This window comes from Cherax quadricarinatus, chromosome 35 (genome assembly GCF_038502225.1).
Source record: "Cherax quadricarinatus isolate ZL_2023a chromosome 35, ASM3850222v1, whole genome shotgun sequence".
Classification (NCBI taxonomy): Eukaryota; Metazoa; Arthropoda; class Malacostraca; order Decapoda; family Parastacidae; genus Cherax; species Cherax quadricarinatus.
Window position 1 is genome coordinate 33,687,924 of NC_091326.1, and position 15,068 is coordinate 33,702,991.

At 40.7% G+C, this 15,068-nt stretch overlaps 1 protein-coding gene across 4 annotated transcripts in view; it reads right to left on the bottom strand.

The window, feature by feature from the left end:
• The window catches only part of LOC128695217 (cell division cycle 7-related protein kinase-like), a 299,888-nt gene that overhangs the window by 274,117 nt on the left and 10,703 nt on the right, over window positions 1-15,068 (bottom strand). Inside the window, exon 1 of one of the 4 annotated variants that reach the window (XM_053785734.2) lies at window positions 10,294-10,909. The exons of 2 other annotated variants lie outside the window; for them this stretch is intronic. The gene's annotated coding sequence lies outside the window, so the exon portion shown is untranslated. Of the gene's footprint in view, window positions 1-10,293; window positions 10,910-15,068 lie in introns of those variants that run through there. One more of the 4 variants, XM_070091500.1, reaches the window with a different exon arrangement.

Below are 15,068 nucleotides of genomic sequence, written 5' to 3' on the forward strand. Positions count from 1 at the left end.
ACAAGTACGCTCGCACCTTGAGTATGCTCCACTTTCTTGGTTTGCCTGCCCCCCCTCTCATCTGCGACTGCTTGACAGAGTAGAGAACAGAGCAAGACGTCTCATCTCTCGCCTGGACCCATCCTGGATAGATCTGTCATTTCAACAGAGCCTTCAACATAGGAGGAATGTGGGTGGCCTTACTGTTATGTACAAGGCCAATATTGTCAAAGTACCACACTTGGATCCACTTTGAGGACAGCGTGAAACAAGCTTTTATGCCACAAGACGGGCAGAAAGCAGCAACTTCACTCTGGCTGTACCCTTCTCCAGAACTTCACTCCATCTGAGATCCTATATACCCAGGATGACTCGAGTATGGAACACATTCGTACAGCATAATGATGTCAACGAGATAAAGTCAGTTGATCAAATGAAAATGCTGGCCCACAGATGGCTCCAACTTCATCCTGTTCCCTACTTGTATGTCTCATAACAATAAAAATGCTTTCAAATGAGCTGATGTAGGTAACAGCTCTTAGCTTGCCAATAAAGTTAGGAATCCTTAACCTGTAAATAGCTTGTCAATAAAGCTAGGGATCCTTAACCTTGTCAAACCCTGTGTAAAAAAAAAAAAAAATAATGGAAATCAAATTAATCCGTGCAAGACACCCAAAAGTATGAAAAAAAAAAGTTTTGCCGCATGAAATATTAAGTTTAATGCACATAAACTGAAGAAGACATGCACAGTAAGTAGTACTCTACTAACAATAGAATACATGACACCTACCTTTAATGAAGATCTGGTGATGATTGATGGGATGGGAGGAGGAGAGTGTGTCAAACCTATTGTTTAGAAGGGAAATCCCCTTAAATTAGGACTTGAGGTATCAAGTCCTTTTCCGGGGTTACTTCCCTTCTTCTTTCAATGCCACTAGGACCAGCTTGAGAGTCAGTGGACTTCTGTCACACAATATATCTGTCCATAGAGGCCTGTACCTCTCGTTCCTTTATGATTTGTCTAAAGTGGTTCACAACATTGTCATTGTAATAGTCACCAGCACGTCTGGCAATAGCTGTGTGAGGGTGATTTTCATCCATAAAGGTTTGTACTTCAAGCCACTTTGCACACATTTCCTTAATCTCTTTTTTTCAATTCCATACTAATTCTCACCCTTTTTACCACAGGGTTGGTACTAGAAGCTTTCTTGGGGTCCATGGTGACTTATTTTGTAGTTACAAGCACTAAAAACACTGGGATAATGTGAAATGTACCGAATGTATGCACAGATGCGACTGCATTGGCTGGCTTGTGAACACTGGCGCTGAGGCCAGACGTGGGACGCGTCTCGGACGAATCACGTGAGGCGAGTTTTTTAACGTGATGCGAGGCAAAATTTTTGCATTGAAATGTATCGTATGCCGGATTTAATGTATGCCGATGCCATCGTATGCCAGGGGTCCACTGTATATATTCCAAGGCAATAGTAAATGGCTAAGGCAGGTGTAAATGTCCACCTATCAGTGTGTTTGCGACAATTTGAGTACAATTTCAGTACCTAATACAGTGGAACCTCTACTTGCGAGTTTAATCCGTTCCATGACCTTGCTCGCAACTGGATTTGCTCATTTGCAGAGTCAATTTTCCTCATTTAAATTAAATGAAATGCAATTAATCCATTCCAGTGGAATTCTGTACTTCAATAATTTCACTAATATCAACTCTACGGCTTATTTATCTATCTCACTTCATCTAATATGACATAATAAACAATATAAATAACATACAAACCTGATAAATACATGTACTGTACTCTAAACTGAATAAAATATATCATTCATGTGGTGGTATAGGCGGTGTCGGCGGTGGACGAGTTTGTCTGGATACTGGGCAAAATACTTCATGAATAATTTCACTAATATTATCTATATGGCTTATTTATATATCACAGTTCATCTAACATGACATAACAAACAATATGAATAACATAGAAACTTGATATATACTCTAGAATGAATAAAAACGAAATTCATGTAGTGGTATGGGCGGTGTCAGCGGTGGACGAGAGTTCGTCTGGAGACCAGGCAAAATACATACGTACTTCATGAATAATTTCACTAATATCATCTATACGGCTTATTTATATATCACAGTTCATCTAATATGACACAACAAACAATAAAAATAACATAGAAACATGATGTATACTCTAGAATGAATAAAATACATGTATGTCATTATGTAACAGGTGGAGGCGGCCAGAACAGCTCCCTCTTTGTTTTGGTAAACAATGCCATCTAGTGATGGCCTTTTGAAGCTGTCTATTATAATTGTTATGTGTCGTACATTATTACAGTGGACCCCCGCATAGCGACTTTAATCCGAGCAAGAGGGCTGATTGTTATGCGAAATGATCGGTATGCGAATGAATTTTCCCCATAAGAAATAATGGAAATCAAATTAATCCGTGCAAGACACCCAAAAGTATGAAAAAAAAAAATTTACCACATGAAATATACATTTTCCTACACACAAAGAGAAGGATACATGCACAATAGTAGAGTAGTACATGCACAATATATATTGTGCATGTACTACTCTACTAAATGAAGAATAAATGACACTTACCTTTATTGAAGATGCAGCAATGACTGATGAGACACTGTGTCCTGGGAGTGCCTTTTCCTCCTGAGTACTGTAGGTCCTGTTTGGCATTTTCTTCCAGAACAGGCCTTATCACACTGTGTATGCCACTACGATTCTTAAATCTCTCAAACCAACCTTTGCTGGCTTTAAATTCACCAATATGAGCACTAGTTCCAGGCATTTTTCCCTGTTCACCTGGGTGTTAGTCGACTGGTGTGGGTTGCATCCTGGGAGACAAGATTAAGGACCCCAATGGAAATAAGTTAGACAGTCTTCGATGACACTGACTTTTTTGGGTTATCCTGGGTGGCAAATCCTCTGGGGTTAATTGTTTCTTGGTATTCTCAATAAGCCACACCAACAACGGTGCTACAGCAGCAGCAGCAGCAGCAGCAGCAGCAGCAGCTGACAGTGCTACAGCAGCAGCAGACGGCACTACTGCAGCAGCAGACGGTACTACAGCAGCAGCAGCAGCTGACGGTGGTACAACAGCAGCAGCAGCTGACAGTGCTACAGCAGCAGCAGACGATGCTACAGCAGCAGCAGACGGTACTACAGCAGCAGCAGACGGTACTACAGCAGCAGCAGCAGCTGATGGTGGTACAACAGCAGCAGCAGCTGACAGTGCTACAGCAGCAGCAGACGATGCTACAGCAGCAGCAGACGGTACTACAGCAGCAGCAGCAGCTGATGGTGGTACAACAGCAGCAGCAGCTGACAGTGCTACAGCAGCAGCAGACGATGCTACAGCAGCAGCAGATGGTACTACAGCAGCAGCAGCAGCTGACGGTGGTACAGCAGCAGCAGCAGCTGACGGTGCTACAGCAGCAGCAGCAGCTGACAGTGCAGCAGCAGCAGCAGCAGCAGCAGCTGACGGTGGTACAGCAGCAGCAGCAGCTGTACCACCAATAGTAGCGATGGTTGATTGGGGTTTATTATACAACCTGGCCAGTTCGGAGACACGCACTCCACTTTCATACTTATCAATGATCTTTTTCTTCATCTCTATAGTAATTATCACCCTTATTGCTGTAGGGTTGGCACTAGAAGCTTTCTTGGGGCCCATGGTCACTTATTTTCTAGATAAAATCACCAAAAACACTGTAATAATATGAAATGTTCCGATTGTATGCTTGGATGTTACCGCGGAGGCTGGCTGGTAAACAATGCCACCGGCAGCACATGTGAGGCTGGCTAAGGGCGCACACTGGACGCGTCTCGGACGAAGAGCGGTGAGCGGGTTTTTGAGCGGTATGCGAGGCAAAATTTTTGCGATAAAAGCGAGCGGTATGCGGATTGAACGTTATGCGATGCGTACGGTATGCGGGGGTCCACTGTATTATATAGGTATTATTATTATACACATATTATTATTATTATTATTATTATTATTATTACAGGTCCTCCATCACAAATCCGGCATCATTGGGACCTGTAGTGTGCCGGATTACTGAGTCTGCCGAATTACAGAGTGGTTAAGTTAGAATACACTTAATAAAATTAACCAACTTGACTTACACAGTTCATTGAACATCGGCAAAAATCAAACATTTCCGCTACTTTGAGCTCAATTTCAAGGTACTTTTCATCATGAAAACAATCAAAATCATGTCTATTTCTGTAATACATCTTCCATTCTATCAAATGAGTCCAAAAAATGAGAATACAACCATAAAAACCATACGAAAATATACTGCAAAGAGGCGGATAATGGCTGAGAAGTGAACTCCCTTATTTATCGTCCGTCTTTTTTATTTTTGTTGTACGTTAAGACGCATCTTTCCATCATACATTGCCCAAGTTTCAATGAGATAGCCCAACAAACAACCGGCATCCCACAGACCTGGGCAGGTCTAGAGGGCAGCACCTTAGTGGTGCGAAATATGAACTAAGCTGGCAGACAGCATAGGCTGTCTATGCAGACAGTACAGGCTGTCTACACATTTCTCCTAGGTTGAGCTCTATTTCAAGGTACTATTCGTCGTAAAAGCAATTAAAATCATATCTATTTCTGTAATATATCTTCCATTCTATCAAGTGAGACCAAACAAATGAGAATACAGTGGAACCTCAAGAATCGAACGTATCACATATTGAACGTTTCGAAAATAAGACCATTTTTTCAGACAAACTGTGTCCCTATTATCGAACGCGCCCCTATTTTCGAACCGCCGGGTACGGGACCTGTCCGCTGGCCCACTCTGTCCGCGTCCCAGCGCAGGCGCCGTGAGCAGTCTAGCTTTGTTTATGTTTGAGTGAACACTAACCTGCGATCTCATTCACACATTTTACGATTATTTAATTGTGTTTAGTGCTTGTGGGGCTGTGAAATAAGTTGCCATGGGCCCAAAGAAAATTGCTAGCGGTACCCCTGTGGTAAAGAAAGTGAGAAACACCATAGATGTGAAGAAGGAAATACAGTGGACCCCTGGTTAACAATATTTTTTCATTCCAGAAGTATGTTCAGGTGCCAGTACTGACCGAATTTGTTCCCATAAGGAATATTGTGAAGTAGATTAGTCCATTTCAGACCCCCAAACATACATGTACAAATGCACTTACATAAATACACTTACATAATTGGTCACATTGGGAGGTGATCGTTAACCCTTTGACTGTCGAAGGGCCCAACCCTGAAGTTGCTCCTGGTGTCGCAAAATATTCGAAAAAAAAAAAAATTATTTTTTCTTATGAAAATGTTAAGATTATTTTTCTGATTGTTTTAGTACCAAAAAAAAATTTTTCCCATCAGTACTTACCGAGATATAGAGTCCTGAAGTTTGCTGAAATTGATCTGCTGGCGGCAACAGCGGCGACTGCCGCTCACCCGGTAAACTTTTATTTACTTGTATTCGATGGTTTCTTGTTTTTTTCACTATTTTATTTTTTCACATAACTTTTGTGGCCTGTGAGACCAAATTATTGTGCAATGTTCAAATATACACTCGTTGAATGTAACACAATTATAGCAAAAACACTCGTATCATTATAATGTTGCTAAAACTTGTTTACACAAACAAACAATGTAAACAAATGTTTATTACGATTGCTTTATAATATATATACATATGTACAATCACTGGACACTTTATTAGAAGTGCTGCAGCTTGTGGAATTCTTTGAAACATGGGTATAAGCACAATGGTGTCTTACACTCCTCACACATAAAACGAGTGTCTCTGCGTTTTTGTGGGCGTTTTGTGGTATGTCCACAGACAAAACACCTCTTCTGAGCATTTTTCTTGGCAGTAGTAGCAGGCAGTGGTATGGGGTAGTGATCACCAGGCCTCAGACGAGAGGACATGTGTTGATAATTTCGTGGGCGCTGGTCTATTGCAGGTGTTGTTTCTTGGTACTTGAATATTATTTGTCTGATGACTGACAAACAAAATTCACCATATTTGGGTTTGTTCTTGGTCTTCAACTTATACATATTATAAGCATTCAGCATGGAAATGTCAAGAAGATGGAAAAACAGTTTTATGTACCACTTATAACTCTTGCGAACACAGTCAGCAAACCCAATCTGCATGTCACATTTGTCCACTAAGTGCATATTGAGGTTGTAATCCATCACAGCTGCAGGTTTTACAATAGGTTCATTGGTCTCTCTATTCTGCTTGCCAGTCTCTACCATTTCGTGTCGGTGAACTGATGTCAGCAGTGTGACATCACGTTTGTCATGCCACCGAAATGCCATGATGTCATTGGCAGCAAACACCTGCACTTCACCTCTACGACTGCCAGCTTCGAACCTAGGCATATGTTTACGATTTCTACGCACTATGCCACACACATCTGTCATGTTCACTCGCAAGAAATCACTGAGTATAGGGCTTGTGTACCAGTTGTCAGTATATAAAATATGCCCCTTACCAAGATATGGCTCCATCATTGTTCTAACCACATCACCAGATACCCAGTAACTTCCTGGTATCTTCCATTGTTTTACCGCCAGTGTACACAATTATATCCAAAACCAGACCAGTTTTGCAATCACACAGAACAAATAACTTTATACCAAAGCGTTTCCTCTTGCTTGGTATATACTGCTTGAATGAGAGTCTTCCTTTGAACAAAATCAAAGACTCGTCAATAACAAGCTTCCTGAAGGGATAAAAATACATACAGCACTTTTGTTTCAGGTACATAAACACACGTCTGATCTTATATAACCTGTCGCTTCTGTCAGGCCTGGTTTTGTCTGAAAAGTGTAACATACGTAACAGTAACACAAATCTATTCACTGGTATAATGTCACTGAAAGCAGGGGTTGAAATCAGGCGGTCTGTCGCCCAGTATGTGCTGACACTATGCTTATACACATGTGGCATAAGCATTATTGTGGCAAAGAACAGATACATCTCTGCCACAGTTGTGTCCTTCCACTGGTGTAGGCGTGATCTTGGTGAAAGCATAGTGTTTGCCATGATGTACTCATAGTATGTATTGCTTTCCCTGACAATAATGTCCATCAGGGGTTCATCGAAGAACAACTGAAAGCATTCCAGTTCAGTGGGATTGTTCCCAAGTGTACATGATGGCCGTATTCCACTTTGTCCTCCATCAAAGTCATGGGGATTGGGAACAAACTCATCATCTTGATGCCAATCCCAGATGCGGTCAGCTGGTGCGTTCTGGATATTGTAATGTCGTTGTGGTTGTGCAGGTTGTGGTTGTGAGAGTGTGGGGTCGGCCGAAGCAGGTTGTAGTTGTGCAGAGTCAGCAGCGCGGGCACTAGCGTGGCCCGCTGCTGGTGTCACATGACTCATGGCACCGTCACTATCACCACCACCGCCTGCTGCCTCACACATCATTTATACCCATCGTAACAATATCGTCATCTTCACTATCAGGACGTGGTGTAGGGCCACGGGATGTGCTCCGAGATGTACTCCTTCCTCTTGGAAGAGCATATGGCACACTACCAGACCGCATGCGACGTCGTATATACTGCCGTTTCACTGGGGAATATTCACCCTCACTGTCACAACTAGAAGTGCTTTCAATAACCTTGAAATCACTATCACTATCACTTGCACTGCTCACATCTGAGTCTTGTACACGGGCAAATAGTTTCCTCTTTCGTCCTGGTACAGGTGAATATGAACGAGCCGGCCTAGCACCAGAGGTGGATGGTTGTGGGTCATCTGGGTTTTCATCACTAATTATGTTATCCTGGGTAATTTTCTCGGTCACACCCGCTTCAAAACCAGGGAATTCACTTTCACTGACACTATCATCACTGTTTGAGCTATCACTTGGGAACAAAAGACCTCCAATCCGCCGAGGAGTGAGGAACTTCTTACCGCGAGGCATGGTGAAAATGGACTACCAAGATGGCATTCCCACAATGCACCGCTGAGTCCCAGATTTTTTTCACAGGGTGCACACCGACCACTGAGACCCATTCTCTCTCGTGTAGGCCTACCAGCCCTCTCCCGCTTGATTTGAAGCCGCTAGAATTTATGCGTATAGATACGTCAAACACGGTATCTCCCATGACGTACATATATGACCGCGACAGTCAAAGGGTTAAGCGGGGGTCCACTGTAATACAGAAGTATGAGATTGGAGTGAGACTTGTTGAGCTTGCCAGAATGTACAGAGGACTGTGGACAGTTATTTTGTGAGACAGAAACAGACGACTGTGGACAGTTATTTTGTGAGACAGAAACAGACGACTGTGGACAGTTATTTTGTGAGACAGAAACAGACGACTGTGGAGTTATTTTGTGAGACAGACGATTGTGGACAGTTATTTTGTGAGACAGAAACAGATAACTATGGACAGTTATTTTGTGAGACAGAAACAGACGACTGTGGAGTTATTTTGTGAGACAGAAACAGACAACTGTGGAGTTATTTTGTGAAACAAACAGACAATTGTGGACAATTATTTTGTGAGACAGAAACAGACAACTGTGGAATTATTTTGTGAGACAAACAGACGATTGTGGACAGCTATTTTGTGAGACAGAAACAGACGACTGTGGATAGTTATTTTGTGAGACAGAAACAGAGGACTGTAGACAGTTATTTTGTGAGACTGGGGTCCAATGACTGTCAAGCTCGTCCTAGTGGCATTAAAATACAGAGAAGGGAAGCAACCCCAGAGAGGGTTTTGATACCGGAAGTCCTCATGGAGGGGGATTCTCCTTCCAAACAATAATCCCAACTCCCTCTCTCCTCCTCCCTATCTTCCAGATGCCATCACCAATCTTCAACAAAGGTAAGTAAAAATGTTGTTTTATATTACTATACATAAGTAAAGACTATAGCATTTGTTGTATGTATGTAAAACTGCAATTAATCTCTATAAAATGTATTTTTTTGTGAATATTTTTGGGTTTCTGGAACGGATTAATTGTATTTCCATTATTTCTTATGAGAAATATTGCTTCGAATTTCAGACTTTTCGAATTTAGAACTAGCTCCTGGAACGGATTAAGTTCGAAATTTGAGGTTCCACTGTACAACCATAAAAACCATTCGAAATTACTGCTAAGGAGTGGCTAATTGCTGAAAAGTGAACTCAATTATTTATGCTTAGATTTCTGTCATTTTTGGTGTATGTTAAGAAGCATCTTTACATCATACACTGCCCAAGTTTCAATAAGATAGTCAAACAAACAAATGAGATACAATTACCGAGATCAAGAGCAAGAGCCCCTCACCAGTGTCAAGGAACCTGCCTCGAGGTCTGCTCGCTTGTGGGAATTTTGCTCGTGTATGGAATAAAAAAATTGACCCATTGACTGCTCTTTTTTGGAAAAACTCGCACGTGGGCATGCTCGCAAGTAGAGGTTCCACTGTACTAGTGTCAGAACAAAGATTGGTTATAAAATGACAAGAACTACTACAAATTGTAATTATCAGAACATAAAAATTATATAAAATAATATGAAAAATAGAAAAAAGGTATATTGGCAACACTTCTGCAAGTGGCAGGACTCGATGTTGCTGTCACATAAGCATCCAGTGCCAACTTCTTGGCCTCATATCTCAGTAAGAACTGACCCTAAATTTTTTTTTTATTCTAAAATACTTAAAAAAAATGTGCTTTTTTTTTCTATAAAAAAAAAACACGATTTTTTTTTTCCAAAATATTTGGGGCGCTGCGCGAGTGAAGTACATGTATATATATATACGTTTGGACCGTTTAAGGGTTATTATTATTATACAGTGACTTACGAGTGCCCCGACTAACGAGTTTTCCGAGTTACGAACCGTCACTCAGTCGATTTTTTGCTTTGAGTTGCGAGCCAAAATCTGAGTTATAAGCGAGCTCCAGATATGCCACCACTCACAGGACAAACGAAATATCATAAACCTCAATAATAACCAATATGCAACATCCTTTCAATTTTGATACCACTAATAGTGTCATCCTGCCAGAATGCTCTATAATGTATGCCCTAAGTAAAGAGAAACAATTCTGGAACATGTGTAATACAGTGGACCCTCAGTTAACGCATTTAATCCATTCCAGAGAGCTAGCCTTTAGCCGAATTAATTTTCCCCATAAAAAATAATGGAAATCCAATTAATCCGTTCCAGACACCCAAAAGTACTAAACAAAATAATTTTTTTACATGAAATATGCATTTCCCAACATAGAAAACAATGATACATGAAGAATAAAATAATAATAACATAACACTTACCTTTATTGTGGACTTGTTGATGAGTGATGAGACGGGAGGAGGGCAGAGGATGAAGGTATTCTATTGTTTGGAAGAGGAATCCCTCCTTTCATAAAGACTTCAGGTAACAAGCCCTTTTCTGGCTTGTGTCCCGGGAGTGCCTTTTCCTCCTGAGTAATGTAGGTCCTGTTTGGCATTTTCTTCCTAAACAGACCTGTTTTGTCACAATTGAACACTTGTTGGGGTTTTAATTTTTCAGCCTCTATGTACCCCTTAAAGTCCTGCACATATTTTTCAGCTGCTTTTTTGTCAGAACTGGCAGCCTCACCATGCCTTATCAAACCATACCACCATCACAACCACTACCACCCTCTATCTCCACCACTACAACCCTCTACCACCATCGCTACCACCCTCTACCACCATCACAACCACTACCACCCTCTACCACCATTGCTATCACCCTCTACCACCATCACAACCACTACCACCCTCTACCTCCACCACTACCACCTTCTACCACAGTCACTTTTGTATTTTTCTACAAACTTTTTCTTAAATTATATGTGTTTCTCACATTCTTTACCACAGGGCTGGCAATAGAAGATTTAACTTGACTCACGACATGGAGTGACATTTGATGATCGTGCACTGCCTTGGCTTTATTTTCCACTGTTATACATAAACATGCCTGTGTTTCTATTTGTCTGTCAGTTTCTGTCTAGCTCTATATTTGTCTCTGCTTATCTGTTTTTCTGTCTGCCTGTGTTTCTCTCTTCCTCTCTTTACTTGTCTCTCTGCCTCAGAGAGAGAGCTTTCTTGGGGCCCATGGTGGCTTATTTAGCAGTTAAGCACCAAAAAAAATGGAATAATACAAAATATATTGCATGTACGCGCAGAATCGTCCTCAATGACTTTGTAAACAATGGTACACTGGCTGGTACATGGAGTGAATGGCCGGGCCCGCTCAAGGCGCCGTGCCGACATGTTTGGGATGAAAGCTCCTAACCGAGTTTTTAGGTGTTTTCCAGGCCAATTTTTTGACACTAAAGTGAGGTGTTATCCAATTTTGGCGTTATCCAATGCAGGCGTTAACTGAGGGTCCACCGTACATGTTTGGCAGGCCGGCTGGCTGGCTGATTTGCTTTGGCTGTCTCTATCTCCTTCTGTCTGTCTGCATACATCTCTGTCTCTGTCTATCTGTGTCTCTATCTCACAGGTACACAAATACACCTATACATAGTGTAAATTACCTAGGATAACCCAAAAAAATCCAGACAAAGTGCTATACTATGCTTGTAGATATAAGGCATAATAAGCATGACTGGCAAGTAATACACATTTTTACTTGTTCAGGAATCAGACGTGACCGACTCTGCAACGTGTGTAATACCTATTGGTTCATGAGCAGCTCTCTCTCTGAGACAGAGAGACAAATAGAGAGAGGAAGACAGAAGCACAGGCAGACAGAAAAACAGATAAGCAGAGACAGAGACAAACATAGAGCTAGACAGAGACTGACAGACAGATAGAAACAGATAGACAGGCATGTTTATGTATAACAGTGGAAAATAAAGCCAAGGCAGTGCACGATCATCAAATGTCACTCCATAAGTGTCACTCCACTGGCAGTGGAGTGACACTCATCTTACACCGTATTTCAAGGAGTTTCATGTATACTCCAACATTTCTAAAACATTGCTGGGACCTGGCAAAAAAAGGCAAAAATCATTTCTTATTTATAAACACATTTTTTCTTATTTAAAAACTGTAACAAAAAAAATTGGGGTGGTTTTTTGGGGGCTGGAATGAATTAATGGCATTTCAATTAATTTCAATGAGGAAAATTAATTTGATAGAGCAAATTGAGTTACGAGCTTGGTCACATAACAAATTAAACTCTTAAGTCAAGGTACCACTGTATTATTATTATTATTATTATTATTATTAACCCTTTCAGGGTTTAGAGGCCAAGAATTTTCAAAAAATAAATTTGTTATTTTTTCTTATGAAATGGTAGAGAATCTTTTTCTGAAGGTAATAAAACAAAAAGTACAAAATTTGATGGAAAATTGACGAAATTATGCTCTTGCATAATTTGATGAGTCAGCGATATTTATGCATTAGCGATTTTGCCAACTTTGACTCTCATTTTAGGCCAATTACATTATCCCAGTTGACCAAATTCTTAGCTATTTCACTAGTATTACTTCTATTCTATCGATTAAGCACAAGAATTCACCAAGTCAACTGTTTCAACTACAAAATAAAGTGATTGGAAATTGGTAATTTGGCCAATTTAATGCAAAGTTCAAAATACAGTGGAACCTCAAAAATAGAACTTAATCCGTTCCAGGAGCTAGTTCTAAATTCGAAAAGTATGAAATTCGAAGCAATATTTCCCATAAGAAATAATGGAAATACAATTAATCCGTTCCAGAAACCCAAAAATATTCACACAAAAAATACATTTTATAGAGATTAATTACAGTTTTATATACAACAAATACTATAGTTTTTAATTATGTATAGTAATACATATAAAATAACATTTTTACTTACCTTTATTGAAGATTGGTGATGGCATCTGGAAGAGGAGGAGAGAGGGAGTTGGGGTTAGTGTTTGGAAGGGGAATCCCCCTCCATGAGGACTTCAGGTATCAAAGTCCACTCTGGGGTTACTTCCCTTCTCTGTCTTTTAATGCCACTAGGACCAGCTTGAGAGTCACTGGACCCCTGTCTCACAAAATAAGCGTCCACAGTCCTCTGTTTCTGGTGCCTCTTTAACATTTCCCTAAAATGGGACATGGTTCTGTCACTGAACTTGTTGCAAAGATGGCTTGTTTCAGCTTGCTCAGGGTGGTACTTCTGCACAAACATTTGGACATCATTCCACTTGGCACAAATCTCCTTAATCTTTGAAGAAGGCACCTCATCCACTCCCTATATTAACACGTTTCGCAACATCAGCTTCCTCGATTTGTTCTTTCTTTGACAGGATAGAACCGATGGTCGACTTGTTTTTCCCATACATCCTGGCAAGCTCAACAAGTCTCACACCACTCTCATACTTCTGTATTATTTCCTTCTTCACATCTATGGTGTTTCTCACTTTCTTTATCACAGGGGTACCACTAGCAAGTTTCTTTGGGCCCATGGCAGCTTATTTCACAGTCCCACAAGCACTAAACACAACAAAATAATCATAAAATGCATGAATGAGAGCGCAGGTTAATGTTCACTCAAGCATAAACAAAGCTAGACTGCTCACGGCGCCTGCGCGGGGGTGCGGGGTGGCAGACAGAGCGGGTGGCAGACAGGTCCCGTACCCAGCGGTCCAAAAATAGGGGCATGTTCGATAATAGGGACACAGTTTGTCCGAAAAAATAGTACTATTTTCGAAACGTTCGATATGTGATACGTTCGATTTTTGAGGTTCCACTGTACTCCAATTTCAAAACAGGGTCCAGAATAAACAATGCAGGCATTCCTGGCACTAAACTAACATTTCCTCTGTTCATTAGTTACCTTTTCAGGCTTTACAAATGAATTCCATTTTGATTTTTTATTCACATAATGAATTTTTATTCAAACCAAAAAATAGAAGATTTACTGTTATGCAATATTGTAATAATTGTATAAATAATATTAGCACATTTGTGAACGTATATCAGACCCACCAGCCGGCGTGTATTAGACGTATGAGGTCATTTGTTTACTCTTGAACATCAGCAAAAATTTAACATTTCCTCTAATTTGAGTTCAGTTCCAAGCCATTTCCAGTAATAAAATCAATCAAAATCATCTCTAATTAAGTAACATGTCTTCCACTCTATCAAATGAGACCAAGAAATCGCAAATACAACTATAAAAAACAAACGAAAAAACACTGCAAAGTCACTGTTTTAATCGAAAATTATAGTCTCAGTTTTTTCTCTCATTATGCACTATGTGCTGCAGGATTTGTTTTATGTGATGCACACATACCACATAGATGTATTCTCTCATATTAAGGCCAAAATTTACCGCTCACAGCTTATCAGAGTGAGCTGAGCTCATGACGTTGATCTACAGTTTGGACCCACAACGTAAAGCCGTAGATCTAAGGCACAGACCTTCAAGGGGTTAATTTAGGAAACTGGAACAAAGATCCAATTCCCTAGATCAACAGCCCCTCACCAGCATCAAGGAACCTCCCTTGAGGGGTAAGCTCACATCCTGAATTTTGCCTCGTATCCAGAAACAAAAAATCGACTGAGAGATGGCTCGTATCCTGAAAAACTCGCATGCTGGGGCACTCGTAAGCCAAGGTACCACTGGATTAGATTTTTACCGATTTTCCTGACACTGAGTAAGGCTCCCCTACACTCCATAAGTTTTATGGGTTTCTAATAGGTCAGATTCAATTATTGGGATGTCGCAAACTATAACAAATCATTCCTGGTTATATTTTATCATCCAGGAAACAGAATAAATATTTCTTTGTGTGATTACGAATTTAAAATAGAAGGCAAGTGCAATACAGGAGAGGTCTGTGAACATGATTATTGCAGAGTAAATGTTTTAGTGCCAGGAATGTCTACAATGTTTATTCTGCACTCTTGTGAAATTGACATATGGTAGGGCACCGCTTTACGGCGTTCTGCTAATATGGACATTTCCAATTATGACCAAAACTCGCTATATGGCTCCCCCACCTGAGTTTCTAATATGGTCACTGCACCCACACCTGGTTTGTTTACATTCTCCATGAGCTCTGTGAGCACCGCATCTCTCCATTATGTCTGGAAACTTTT